Genomic DNA, 13477 nt, shown 5'->3' with positions numbered 1-13477 from the left:
CCTCTTATGGAAGCTCCCTGGTGGTGGCGGATACCTCTGTGACCACCCCAGCTACAGGTACAGCAGACACCTCCCGTACCAGCATCGCCCTCCCAGCAGCCCCTCATCGAGTTGCCCGTGCCGCTCACCCAGGAAGGTGGGTATCTCCTTCGCCCCAAGCACCTCAGGCTCTGCCCCAGTTAGCCCTGCTGCCCTGAGTGAGGAGGCTATTGACCTCCTGAGATCCATCTCTGTAGGGCAGTCAACGATTGTGAATGCCATCCATGGGCTGGCAGCCCAGATGCAACAGACTAATGCATTTCTAGAGGGCATTCACACTGGCTTGGTAGCCCAACAGAGATGGATCCAGGCTCTGGCCTCCTCTCTGATGGCAGCCATTGTCCCTGTTTCCACCATCCCCCCTCCAACTTCCTCTTCCCAAACCCATTCCCCTCAACCCCAACCTATCCCAAGCACACAGGCAGACGAGCATGCACACAAGACAACACACAAGAGTGGCACAGGCAAACACAAGCACCACATTTCATCCCACAGGCACTCACACAAACACCATCCAGATGCAGACATTCTAACATCCACAATTTCCACTGTCTCCCCCTCCTCCTCCACCTCCCTCCCAGTTCCATCAACACTCACACCTGCATGCACTACACCATCTTCCACTGCCAGCATCACCACCACACCTAGCAGAACACACACCTCACTGGCAGACACCTCCACAACAGCCATGCACACGCCCCCTGTGTCCTCTCCCACTGTGTCTGTTCCCCCCACTAAAGTACACAAACGCCAGGACTCAGACACCCAACAGCCATCCACCTTACAACAGCATCCAGCCCATGCACCTGCTCTCAAAATCAGCAGACAGACACCTCCTTCACTCCCAAACCTTATCCCTCTTCCCACCCCAGTGTCCCTAAAAACCTTTTTCTATCCACCACTGACCTCTTCCCTACCCCTCCCCCCATCCTGCACGTCTGGCCAGAGTGGCAAAAACTCAGCCAAGCACCTCAGCCACCTAGTCCACGGGCCCAGTAGTCACCACACCCACTCGTGGTGAGAAAGGATCTAGGGCACATGTCCTGAGGGTGAAGGAGCATGCACCAGCCAGCCTCAAGGGTAAGGAGCCTGAACCAGCAGCTGCCAGGAAGCCCTAGGGGCCTGACCCAGCTGCTGCCAAGAAGACCAAGGAACCTGCCCCAGCTGCTGCCAACAAGACCAAGGAGCCTTCCCCCGCTTCTGCCAGGAAGACCAAGGAGCCCGCACCAGCAGGCAGGAAGGGCAAGGAGCCTGGGGCAGGAACTCAGACGGAGCCCCCACCACCAACCACAGTTGTGCAGCCATCCGAGGCTGCAGGGGATGGGCTGGAGCCTCCCCCCACTAGCAGCAGCAGCACCACCACAACCACCACTGGGTAGCCATCCGAGGCTGCAAGGGATGGGCTGGAGCCTCCCCCCACCAGCAGCAGCAGCACCACCACCACCAGTGGGCAGCCATCCAAGGCTGCAGGGGATGGGCTGGAGCTTCCCCCACCAGCGGCTGCAGCAGCACCACTACCACCACTGAGCCAGCGGATGGTATGTAGTCCTGCCTCCAGGGGCTGCTGTGCGGACTGCCCCCTGCAAATCCAGTGGGTCTGACACCCACCTGAGAGTCTGTGACTTTGCACTCCCCGGGATCAAGATCACAGGGCACCCTGCCTCCTCCAGAACCAGTTGGTAAGACACACACCTACCCCGGCCTCCACTGGATCCAGAGCACAGAGCACAATGCTCCCTCCAGAACCTGTGGGTATGACATCCACCAACCCCAGCCACCCCAGGATCAAGAGCACAGGGTAGGCTGTCCCCTCCAGAACAGGTGGGTAAGACACCCACCTACCCCAGCCTCCCCAGGATAAAGAGCACAGGGCACGATGCCCCCTCCATAACAAGTGGGTAAGACACCCACCAACCCCAGCCTCCCCAGGATCAAGAGCACAGGGTAGGCTGTCCCCTACAGAACCAGTGGGTAAGACACCCACCTACCCCAGCCTCCCCAGGATCAAGAGCACAGGGCATGATGCCCCCTCCAGAACCAGTGGGTAAGACAACCACTTGAGAGACTGTGGCCTTGCACTCCCCAGGACCAAGCACAGGGCATGTTGTCCCTTCCAGAGCAAGTGGGCAAGTCACCCACCTGAGAGACCGTGGCCTTGCACTCCCCAGGACCAAGCACAGGGCATGTTGCCCCCTCCAGAGCATGTGGGCAAGTCACCCACTCAAGAGACTGTGGTCTTACAATCCTCAGGACCAAGCACAGGGCATGTTGCCCCCTCCAGAACCAGTGGTCTTGTTTCATCTTTCAGTTGAGGTGCCCCCATCCCCCTGAGGTGCCTGCTTATTTACCAGCTGATGCCCCTGCAGTGTTCTCTCCATGTTGATGCAGGTGACGAGTGGGGCCTTGGACTTTGGCCTGTGGCAATGTGGCCCATGCAAACTGAGGATTGGGCAGTGTCCCTTGAACTGTACAATTGTAAATATCTGTTACATTGGCTAAACTTTATTTATACTGTGTTGATCTTATTACACTCACTTTAGTAAATTTATTGTGTCCTTGCATTATTCAGCCGATTTAGGGGGACTAACTTGTGTTCTTGTGTGTATGGTGTGTGTGTATGGGGTGTGTGTTGTGCGTGTGTGTGTCACTCTCTTTTTCCTCCCCCCTCCCTTGTGTGCTAGGTGGCTGTACTCACTGTTGTCTTCGTCGTCGTTGGTGTTCGTGGTGGCGCAGCAGGTAGAAGAGCATGGGGAAAACATGCAGCTCGGGCTCCATGGCGGCGTGGTTGTTCCCTATGTCTCCAAAGCTTTCCCTTCTGTGCAGTGTTTCCACCAGGCTTTTGATGTCGTTGGTACCGCCCCAGAAAAGGTGGTGGATTGGCATGTCTTAATACGGTGGGCGGAACATTGACTTCCACCTGGCAGTAGGCCACTACCGCCGTGTTGCCTGTTGTTTCCGCCCTGGCGGTCGGTGTGGTAAAGTGGCTGTCTATCTGAGATCTATCTGCCATGGTCATAATTTGGCTAAAATTACTGCCAGCCTGTTGGCGGTATTACCGCCACTTGTACACCAACCACCAGGGTTGTAATGAGGGCCTATATTTTACCTTCTCCCAAGTCATTTTAAGAGTATATTCTTGCTCTTGTCAGTGTGGTGATGCTTTAGTTATTTCTCCTCTTCGGATAGCCATGCTTCTGAAAAAGACTGCGATTGTGTTGAAGTCTCATTATCAGAGGCGTTTTAAGGAATAGGTAAAGTGGGTGCTGGCCCAGGGCTGCAGCCTTTCGGGGAGGATGGCGGCTGGGCAGGGCTGATAGAACCAGCTCTGTTCTGCAGAGTCAATTGCCCTGATGACCTTGAGTAATTCTTAAACAAAATGAATTATTTTCCTTTGCTTTAGTTTCAATGTGGGTCATGTGTGTGTCTTTTGCAGACATTTTGCAGAGAAATGTTGTGTTTATGTTGCATGCAACAGTCATAAAACATTTTTTAGATCAAATCAGGACCTCACATATGAGAAATGGGAAGGTGTCACAGAGAATATATGCATTAATATTAGTGAGCAGCTGCTGTGTTACAATATTGAAAACACACATCACTCCCTGATTATTAAATGTAACACATTTAGAATTTGGACAAGTTTGTCTGTGCACTCAGTGTCCCGGCAAAATAGGGCACAAAGGACCTGGAAGTGGATTATAAATTCAAAAATGTTTCTAGCAGGGGCCCCGCAATCCTTGAGATGTCCCTGCTAATTATTGAAAACAAAACTCACACAGATGGAAATGTTTTGTACTAAGGAAAAGCTAGATGACCATTACTTTGATAAATTGATTTTCAGGATATGGTTTCCATGAAAGTGTAGTGTATCTCAGAGGGGGTGCAGTGGGAAAATGATAGATGAAGATAGGTAAACAGGAAAGTTAAGAGAATAGGAGTACAGAGGTGTGCTGATATTCCCTCACCTTACCTTGCGTGGGAAGTCACTGAGGTATCATTAGTCACTGGGAGATTTAGAAGCAGCAGGGAATCTGGAAGACAGGAGTGCAGTATATTGTCTTGCATTGCCACAAGCTCTGAAGTATTTTAGGAAGATGTAAGAAATTGGGTATTATATGCAAAAGATATGAGTAATTCACAAGGTCCACAATGTATCTTCACTGGAAACCAAGTATCCAATTGTAGCCCTCAACTATCTCAGGGTAGCAAATCAGAGTAGCCCAGGGCTATATAAGCACATGATGTGAGCTAGTAATCTTCATTTGCTGGCAGCAACAACAACACTCAACAAATTATTGTTGAGTCACTGCTTTTTCTTTAAAAAGGAAAAAAATCATTGATTACACACACATACACACACTGCTAAATACTATACATTAAATTGTAAATACAGAAGACAAACAGATGATAATACCTTTTGTGACATCCATGTATCATATCTGACCGATAGTGGTTCATGGACCCATAATTATAACTACCCTCACATATATCAGCTGAAACCTCACAATATAAGGGGGTGTCATTAGACATAAGGCAGGCCTATTTACTTTGTCAAGAAAGGAGCAAAAGCGCAATCTCTGGCAGTATTTAAAAATAAGCCAAATCTCTCCTTCGGTCATGCTTACAAGGCCCCATGAGACATTAGCTTAACATTTGGAAAATATGCCTGGGAAGGCTGCTGCACCCACTGAAATCTACCCGTAAACATGGTCACAAAGTTGGTGTTCCCTCTGCCCCTCCTTGGAGCACCACAAGTAAGGAGACTTTAAATTTGCTTGCACAAGCCATTATGTGGTGCTTCTTGGCAAAGGGCAGTGAATATTTAAGAAACGGGTCCACAGTCAGCAGTAAGCAGCTTCAAGATGTGCTTGCTTTACTTTCTCTAAGTGTCCTGGTACCACCCGGAACACCAACAACTGGCTCAGGTTTGTTGATGGCTGTGAGGGGAGCCCCATGGCTCCCTCGGCCCGCATGCTTCTCTCATGTAGGACCTCTCTCCTGGTGCTGTATGGGAGCTGACCCCTTATCTTTTTGCTCCTGATGGGGTGCTGGGGCTTGCCTGTCTTGACAAGGCCACTTGATTCATCATTGCACTGGACCCCATAGGGATGGAGCCTCAGTAAAAAAAAAGGATATCCGGACCCTGGACCCTGGGCTTCTGCAGGGGTATCCAATGCAATCCCAGTAGAGTGGCATACAGTTTGTTTCTTCGATCAAATCTTCAGAAATGCATTTCTCTGCTACAGTTGGACTGATTTTCATGGCTGTCTTTGCCTTGATAGCAGCTCCAGCCACCAGGAACACTTTCAGCAGGCCTCCTGGCCCCTAAACATGCACATTCCTCTGGGGCCTTGATTTACTGGATCCCTGGACTTGACTCCTGGCGTTCCTCCTCTGCTGGTCTGGTATCGTACTCAGCCCCTCTGCAACCAGCCAGGTGATGACCCTCCTGCACCACCAACCCCCGCCCTCAGGCCCCATGATATTCTGGGTGTCTGGAAGGGTACTGTGGGGGCAATGGAGTTCAGGTCTTTCCCCTGACTGATCCTCTGGAGGGGCATAAGGGAGCCAGCTTCACCGGCCCTGTTGAGACCCATCCTAGCCTTGGGGGATAGCTGGTGCCAAAGTAATTAGTCAATCTTGCGGGGCATTAGGTGGCTCCTCTTTCCAGCTGGCCATTTCCTCTGTTGTCATTGCCTCCCAGGTCTAGGATGTTCTTCTCTGTCTCTGGTAAGACAGGCACCCTTGCCTGTCCTAGGATACCATATTAACCCTCCATTCCTTTCCCAACCCTCTTGCATGGCATTCTGAGATGATCCAGTATGGTACCATCAAGCTTTCTCTGTGAAGAGCTCATCTGAGGGTCTCAGCTCCACCCTTAGCTGGCATCACTGCCAGATCCCTTCAAACTAAAATGTTAAAGGGGATCCCTCCTGTGTTGGCTTTAGATGTGTGTGCTTCCTCCTTTGTTCAGTGGGTGTGAGCAGACCCAACCCAAGTGCAGTGTGACAACTAATTACCATATGCAGATTTTCCTCTCCACCCCTTCCTCCCCAGGAACTGGATCAATCACTATAATTGCTCCTTTTGTATGGGGAGGCCTTTGTTCCCTCTCAAGAACAATTAACTTGGTCCAGCAGGTGGAACGAAGGCCTGGAAGCTAAGCTGAGCCAGAGAAATATGACAGTTCATGACATCCCATAAGATATATGTGTGTGTAATTGGGACCTGAATATTCAACCTGTGATGGAGGTTTTACCCAAGTTGGATACCTTGTGGACGGTGTAGGCCTAAGTTAAGCGAAACTACACTGTAAGGCACATTTCACCTATATGTATAATACAGTGAAAACATTACAGATTCTCCAGTAAACCTTACTGATTTATCAACAAATGGCCACTAACACTCTAAGGCCTAGCCCAGGTCAGCAGCAATCCTTGCAGGGTCCCTTCTGCACCAGGCAACCTGTGTGCAATCCCAGGGCTGTACATGATAGTAGTCTTATACGTGCAGCCTGCACTTGGGCACAAATGCATGTGCACACATCTTCACATGTAACCAACCCAGTGCTCCCTTACTCTGACTGCACCACAGTGGTCTCATCTTTTTAAACATTTTTATTGTTTTACATTAGAAACATTGCTCAACTCTATGTGTGTTTACATCCTCAAAGGATTCTATATCAAAGTGCATTTAATTCACCTATGCATTGCTTTTTGGCATTGATTAAAATGCAGCACTATAGTACCACTTTCTCACTACAAACATTGATAGGAACTCATCCTCAGCTCCCCTCCCACTCCTTACAGTGCATCATTAGCGCATTTTATATTCTGCTTCGTTCCAGTACTCGCCGTTGGGAGCTAGCTACTTCACGTTCATTACTGGATCATTCTAAACATTTCACACCTTTTTTCTCCATATCTCCTGATATTGGTGAGGGGAGCCTCTGATTTGGTATAACTCTTTCCTCTACCACTCTACACCAGTCAATATCTGTAAGCTAGTTTCCATACCTCAAAGCCGCACCCCACAAAGAGTTGTGCTATATTTCGTCTTGTCACTGCTCATCATGTATATTATCACAGCATTTTGTATTTGGACCTGTTTTATACCACAACATTTTGTATTTGGATGGTGATTGTTCAGCCTACACCTAAAAGCATGATATTGGCATTCCATTATGTTAGATTTTTCTTATCATTTTGTTAAGCTTTTTACCTATTCTCACCTCCCTTCTATGCTGAAAAGGTGTCCCTGCACCCGGGTACTGAGATAATGATCCAAATCTGAATGACTGCCGAAACAAAAAAGACCCCCTTGTAATTGCTCACTGTCCTCCTGCCTGACCCTACAGCAGATGTTTGGCAGCTGAGAGACTCCTTTCTCTGAGGGGAATCCTAGGCATGTGAACATAAACATGAAGTAGGCATTATTATTCCCCACCAAATAGAAAATGCTGCTGCGAATAAACAGGTGTTCTACAAGGATTATCATTTTAAGCAAAAGATTATTCAGTGATGGGTCTAGAAAATAATAGACTCAGAAAGTACGAGAGAATGGAACAAGCCTATTATTAAAAACCAAAAAAACATACACAACAAAAGAATCAGATGTTCCAGTTTTGTATTTGAAGCACCTCCAAATCGCCAATAGGTAGGAAGGAGGCCATATGGGAGTCAATCATCAACAAAGTCAACAGTGTGGCAGAGGTGAAGAGGATTGTCACCGATTGTAAGAAACGCTGGCACAATTGCAAGCACAGAACTAAGGAGAAACTGGCCAGGAACTGAAAGGCAGCACTGCAGATTGGAGGTGGAAGTCCTGCACCCCAGGAGGACCTGGATGAGCTGGAGGAGATGGTGGCAGCAGACATCCTGGAGCAGCTGGTTACCGGAGTCGAAGGACAGAGCTGACTTTCAAGTCCTACCACAAATGCAGGGTAAGTTGCAGTGGGGGCAATGCAGTAGAGGGCATATTGAAACTAACAAATGGCAGAAAGGGGAGGTACATAGGACACACTGAATCCATGGAAAATTGTGGCATCGGGCATAATAATGCCCAAACACTTCCAATGCACTCACCCCATATATGCACAGACCACTACCTATCCGACCCAGCAATACCTAAACTGTTGCAATGCAACCATCTGCCCATGTGTAACATTCATTGGGCAACATATACAACACTTGTTGCACAGGGTGGGCCAACAGTAACTGTGAGATGCCTCCATGCACCACTGGGAATAGCCACAAAAGTGATCAGACACAACAAATGGGCCATGTCTGTGATCATCATCTGTGCTGCTGTACAAGTAGCTTCCATGTCACCAAGTAGAAAGGTGGCCTCTGTACCGGGAATGGTTACTGTCTTCCACAAGGGGACACCTTCATGCATAGCATCAGCTACAAGTGGTCTCACTGCCTCACTAGGGGTACATATTTACAAGCCCTTCCTGCAACATTAGAATCATATTGTATGATGCCAGTGTGGACTCAAGCCACCCATTCCCCTTGTGCTACCTTAACAAAGTCACACAATGCATGCATACATTCACTTTGTACACCCTTCCACCACAATATGCCTGTGCCATATATCATGTATGCAAGGAAATATTTCTTATCCAGGGAGGGAAGAACAAATGGGGCAGACATTCCATAAATATTGCAACGTGCTATCTGTAAACCTAATTTGTGATGCCTGCCAAAGGCATATGTGAAAGTGATGCAGTAATTCTGAGCAATGGACCTCCCTGTGCTTTGCTGAACTAGTTACATCATATATGGTGCCAATGCAGTAAAGCAACACAGTAGTGAACAAATCATGAGGCTACTGGGAAAATGTCCAACATAGTGACCAGAAATGTAAATACTGTGGTTCCATAGTGTTGTTGTCTGGGCCAAGGGTGCTGCTCGGAAAATGGTGGTCTGGATCAATGTTTCAAATGCACAGAAAGTTTGCCCTATGTGTGATGCACAATGCAACACACAACGAACAACTACAATCTTTCAAAATACAAACTCGTAACACACTCACTTGTCACTTGCACATCACCCTTGAGTTCCTGGACTACACTGAACCGAATACAGATGTGCAAAATTTGTAAAAGCATCAGAAGCTGCGTGGGTCTCACATGTGTTGCATGGGAAGGTCCCAAATATACACATAGAATGCCAAATAACATGCAGTGTCAGGTGTGAGAAGGGGGATTAGAGTTAGGACAGGATAAGGTATGCAATATGCCTTACCCTGACTTGGTACTTATGTGCTATTACTATCCACCACTGGAATGTAGAGTAACAAAAGGATGCATTGGTCGAGCACTCTGATGTCTGTGTCAGGATTTTGTGGCACATATGTACCCATTTATGATGACAGACACGGTGCAACAGCTCAGCTTGCTGTGCTGTGCTGCATCAGGACAAATGTGCAGGGATGTGTATTTGTCACAGACAGTACATGCATTCCTTTATTTACTTTGTTTATGTCAAAACCTTTGATGGCCAATACAAACTTTGCCACACAAACTGCATGGTGTAGGGGTGTTCCTCTTGCCGGTCCTAATGCACATGTGCAAGAAGGTACACATCCTGCAAATTCAACTAACAGGGATGCTGCCTGCCACTTACAATTATTGATGATGATTTCAACACACATTTAAGTAGTCCACAATAGGATTACAACATTGTCAGTCACCAGTACTATGACTATAATGCCACCCCGGATGTGGTGACCAAACATGATGCATCCACACATCAACAAGCCTCAAAATGTGTAATGTCCTCATGCCATCTCACATGTGTTGTCTGAGTGATGGAAGACCATGATAAGGCAATCAAGGTGGTATAACACACTGAGAAATGTGTATTGGCAGATTGTGCCAATGGTGACTCCATTGAGGTGATGCTCAGGTGGCACACTGTGCCACTAGGGGTCCATAAATGTGTGCCTTGATGTGTGGGTCTGTACCATGTCACAAAGCCACCAGTAGCAAATACATGATGACTCATGCCAACAGCCACAACAGTACAATATTGACCTTTCATTATCTCATTGCAGAGGATGAAGCCTCACCTCCTGGGGAGCTGCCTGTCCTGGATGACCAGCTGATGACCATCAATGCAGACACTCTCCAGGAAGTCCTGGGTTCATTCCAGATGCCATCTCCAGTCACAGGGAGTACACACAGCATTGTGGGGTCTCCGCATGAACCACCCAACAATCAGCAAACTGCATTGATCAATCCAGCCACAGCCCTGGACTCTGAGGACCGAGATATTACCTTTCAGATGACAGCGTTAAGAGTCCAGCAGGATCTGGCACAGCAGGAGCAGGTGAAGAAGGAAACCATGGCGAGCAGCCTAGAGGGAGTGCAGAGGTGCCTCACTCCAAATAAGGACAACTCTGCTGCAATCAGAGGCACCAACTCTCCGCTATGTGGACTCCAGGACTCCCAATCCGACATAGCTGCTGTCCTGAGGCAGAGGCCGGAACAATTGCCCTCTCAAAGTGGCAGCAACATGATTGACAACAGGCTAGGGGCCATCCAATATGTCATGGAGTCCATGAAGCAGTATCTGGCCTCCCTTAATAAAAACATGGCTGCCTACCACCGTGATGTAGCTGCTGTGTTGCGAAATAAGCAGGTCCCTCTTGCTGCAGTGATGCCTTTCACTTTCCCACAAATGGCAGCTGCTGGGGCCTTTGCTTCCACATCTCTATCCCCTGATGTGTGTATGCCCCCCTCAACTTCAACAACAACACTACCCATGGCATAGGAGGCACCACACACATCAGAGGATGAATACGTGGAAGATTTATTATCACTAAGAAACACAACCTATAAAAAACATAAATTACACACAAACATACACTAACCTAACCTATACTAACTTATCTTTACTTATCCCTACAGCTATCTATACATATCTAAACTTATCCTATACATGTATGTCACACAATAAACATTGGCCTCCCCCACCCCACCTTAAGAGAGAATAGACAAGTAGGACAACATGAACTAATGCTAAACATAGACTAACTAAACTTATTGCCTAAACAAATACATTTTTTTATTTATTTTTTAACTTATTTTTTTTCAAAACATATACCCCTATACATATCCCCCCTCTACCCCCCAAAACACAAATAGTTCCAAAATCCTGCCACAGTGACTATTCTATTATCTACAACTATCCTATTCTATGCTTCCTAACCTATGCCTACCCTAAGGTATTGGGAAGAGGACAGTGTCCACAGCTTCTTCAGCTTTTTCTTCATGTAGTTCAGAGTATATAATTCCTTGTATTGTCCTTCTCCAGTTTGGCCAAATTTGCTTTCACCTTTGCCATGTTCTTGCGCATATCTGCCTCAAAACTGAGCCGGTGGCAGCTGATGGTGTCTGTTGCTGGGATGCAACTGTTGTATGTGCTGCGGATGTGGAGAGGGCAGGACCTGCTGAGACACCCTTGACCCTCTGCATTGGGGTCACACTCTTCTTTGAGATTGTTGCAGGCTGTTTTGCTAGTCCCCCATGTGGAAACACCTGCAACGATCCCAATGTCTTCTCCCTTCTGTACCTTTTGCCCATTCTGTGGTACCCTCTCTGGACCTCGCAGAGGTGTTTGAACCGCTCTGCCCTCTTTTCAAAGGCACGCTTCTCTGCTGGGGTCATTGTGGCTGCTAAAACATGAGGAGAACATGTTATCAAAAATTGCGTTGGGTAGAGGAAGGACAAGTTTGCAATGGAAAGCAGCTTCTTCAGATGACACATGTTGTCCACCAGACATCCAAAAACAATTTCAAGATTCAAGTCTATTCCAATCTGCCTCCCAAGCATCTATGGTATATTGTTCATGTCGCTGGTATAACGGCTATCCAGTGTAGCACACTATCTGTGCACAAGCTTGATACATCTCCTAAGTACCAGGTAAATACTCACCATGCACATCTCATACACACCTGATATGACCATTCTCGCTCACAATCATCATGATATTTAGATCATGTATGTTTTTCTGCACACATCTTGTTTGCTACAATCTATAGACACATCACACATCCATCTTGAGAGGAGCCGAAATCTCTATGTGTACCCAACTGACTGTTGGCCTTCTCAAAAAGGTCCTTGCACAACTGGTGCCTCACTTAATTTCTGAAGAGTAGTGAAGCACTGATGGTGCAAGTGTCTCATTGATAAGCCCCTTGGAAACCTCAACACATGTACATAAATTGTACCATGTCCAGAGTAAATGTGTGCAACATGTGGGCAACAGTGCAGTAACATGTGCTGTGACTAATATGTTGTCAATATCCATACATTTCTGAAAGCCCGCACCTCTGACACATATCTTGACTGAAGTCACAGTGTTTGTGGGCATAATTACCTTTTCCAAAGACTCACTAATCCATTGCAGCACACATTCGCACCTGTGCATCATTCAACTCATTCCACATCCTCAACATACAATCAGACATTATGTTGATGCCCAAGGATAGATGATGGTCCTTTATTGACACGCATGCCATTTGAACATGACATTGAGCACATCAAACTCTCTCACAGACAACCCTTGATCTACACATGTTACATACAAGGTAACACTTACTGGCTGCATCAGGGTCTTCAAAATGGGAAACCTCAACAATAGTGTACGATGGAGGCCCACCAGCAAGACATGACCGGAAGACATAGCTGTGTGATTGTTGAACAAAGAAAAGCATGGACAACCATTACACATTCCACTTGCTTACCTAAGTGACCTAGTCAACTTAGTTTTAGGAACGACCAACTGAAATATATAGCACGTCAGTCAGACAGACATAGTTAGCCAACACAAACATTTACAGATACGGGATTCACCCATACATATATGTCTCACATACATACAGTACAAATTTCTTGGGGACAGCATACTGTTGATTGACAGAAATGTAGTACTTTGTAGTATATCTATGTGAAAATGGAGCAAGCATTCTGGTGCTTGACCATTTCAATCCCCTACTACCACCACATAATTCCACCATGTGTGTGCTGTATTGGACATATGGCACACCATGGTGCATGTTAAGATACTGATGTTGTAAACTATGATATTGTGTTGGCACACGCTAAGTGAAAATAGGCATATTGAAAACAATGGGATAATTTAACCAACCTACCTTTGGCAAGCATCCAGGTTCACTCCAAAAATGGTGCAGTGGAAACTAGTAGATCTAAATGCTCATTTTTGTGTGCCTCCTACCGCAGGAATACATACCTCACATTTATCATGCCTGGCACAGGCATCATGTGGCACCAGGGTTTACAACAGCCAGAATGCTTGCATTCCACAAATGTTGACATATGGTGTGGCAATACTTGCTTCCATCACCCACATTACCTTAAAAAAAACTATGACATTAACGAGCCAGTAAGTCCTTCTTACATTTGTGTCCT

This window comes from Pleurodeles waltl, chromosome 4_2, assembly GCF_031143425.1.
Source record: "Pleurodeles waltl isolate 20211129_DDA chromosome 4_2, aPleWal1.hap1.20221129, whole genome shotgun sequence".
Lineage (NCBI taxonomy): Eukaryota > Metazoa > Chordata > Amphibia > Caudata > Salamandridae > Pleurodeles > Pleurodeles waltl.
The sequence above is the reverse complement of the archived record's forward strand: the minus strand, read 5'-3'. Positions refer to the sequence as shown.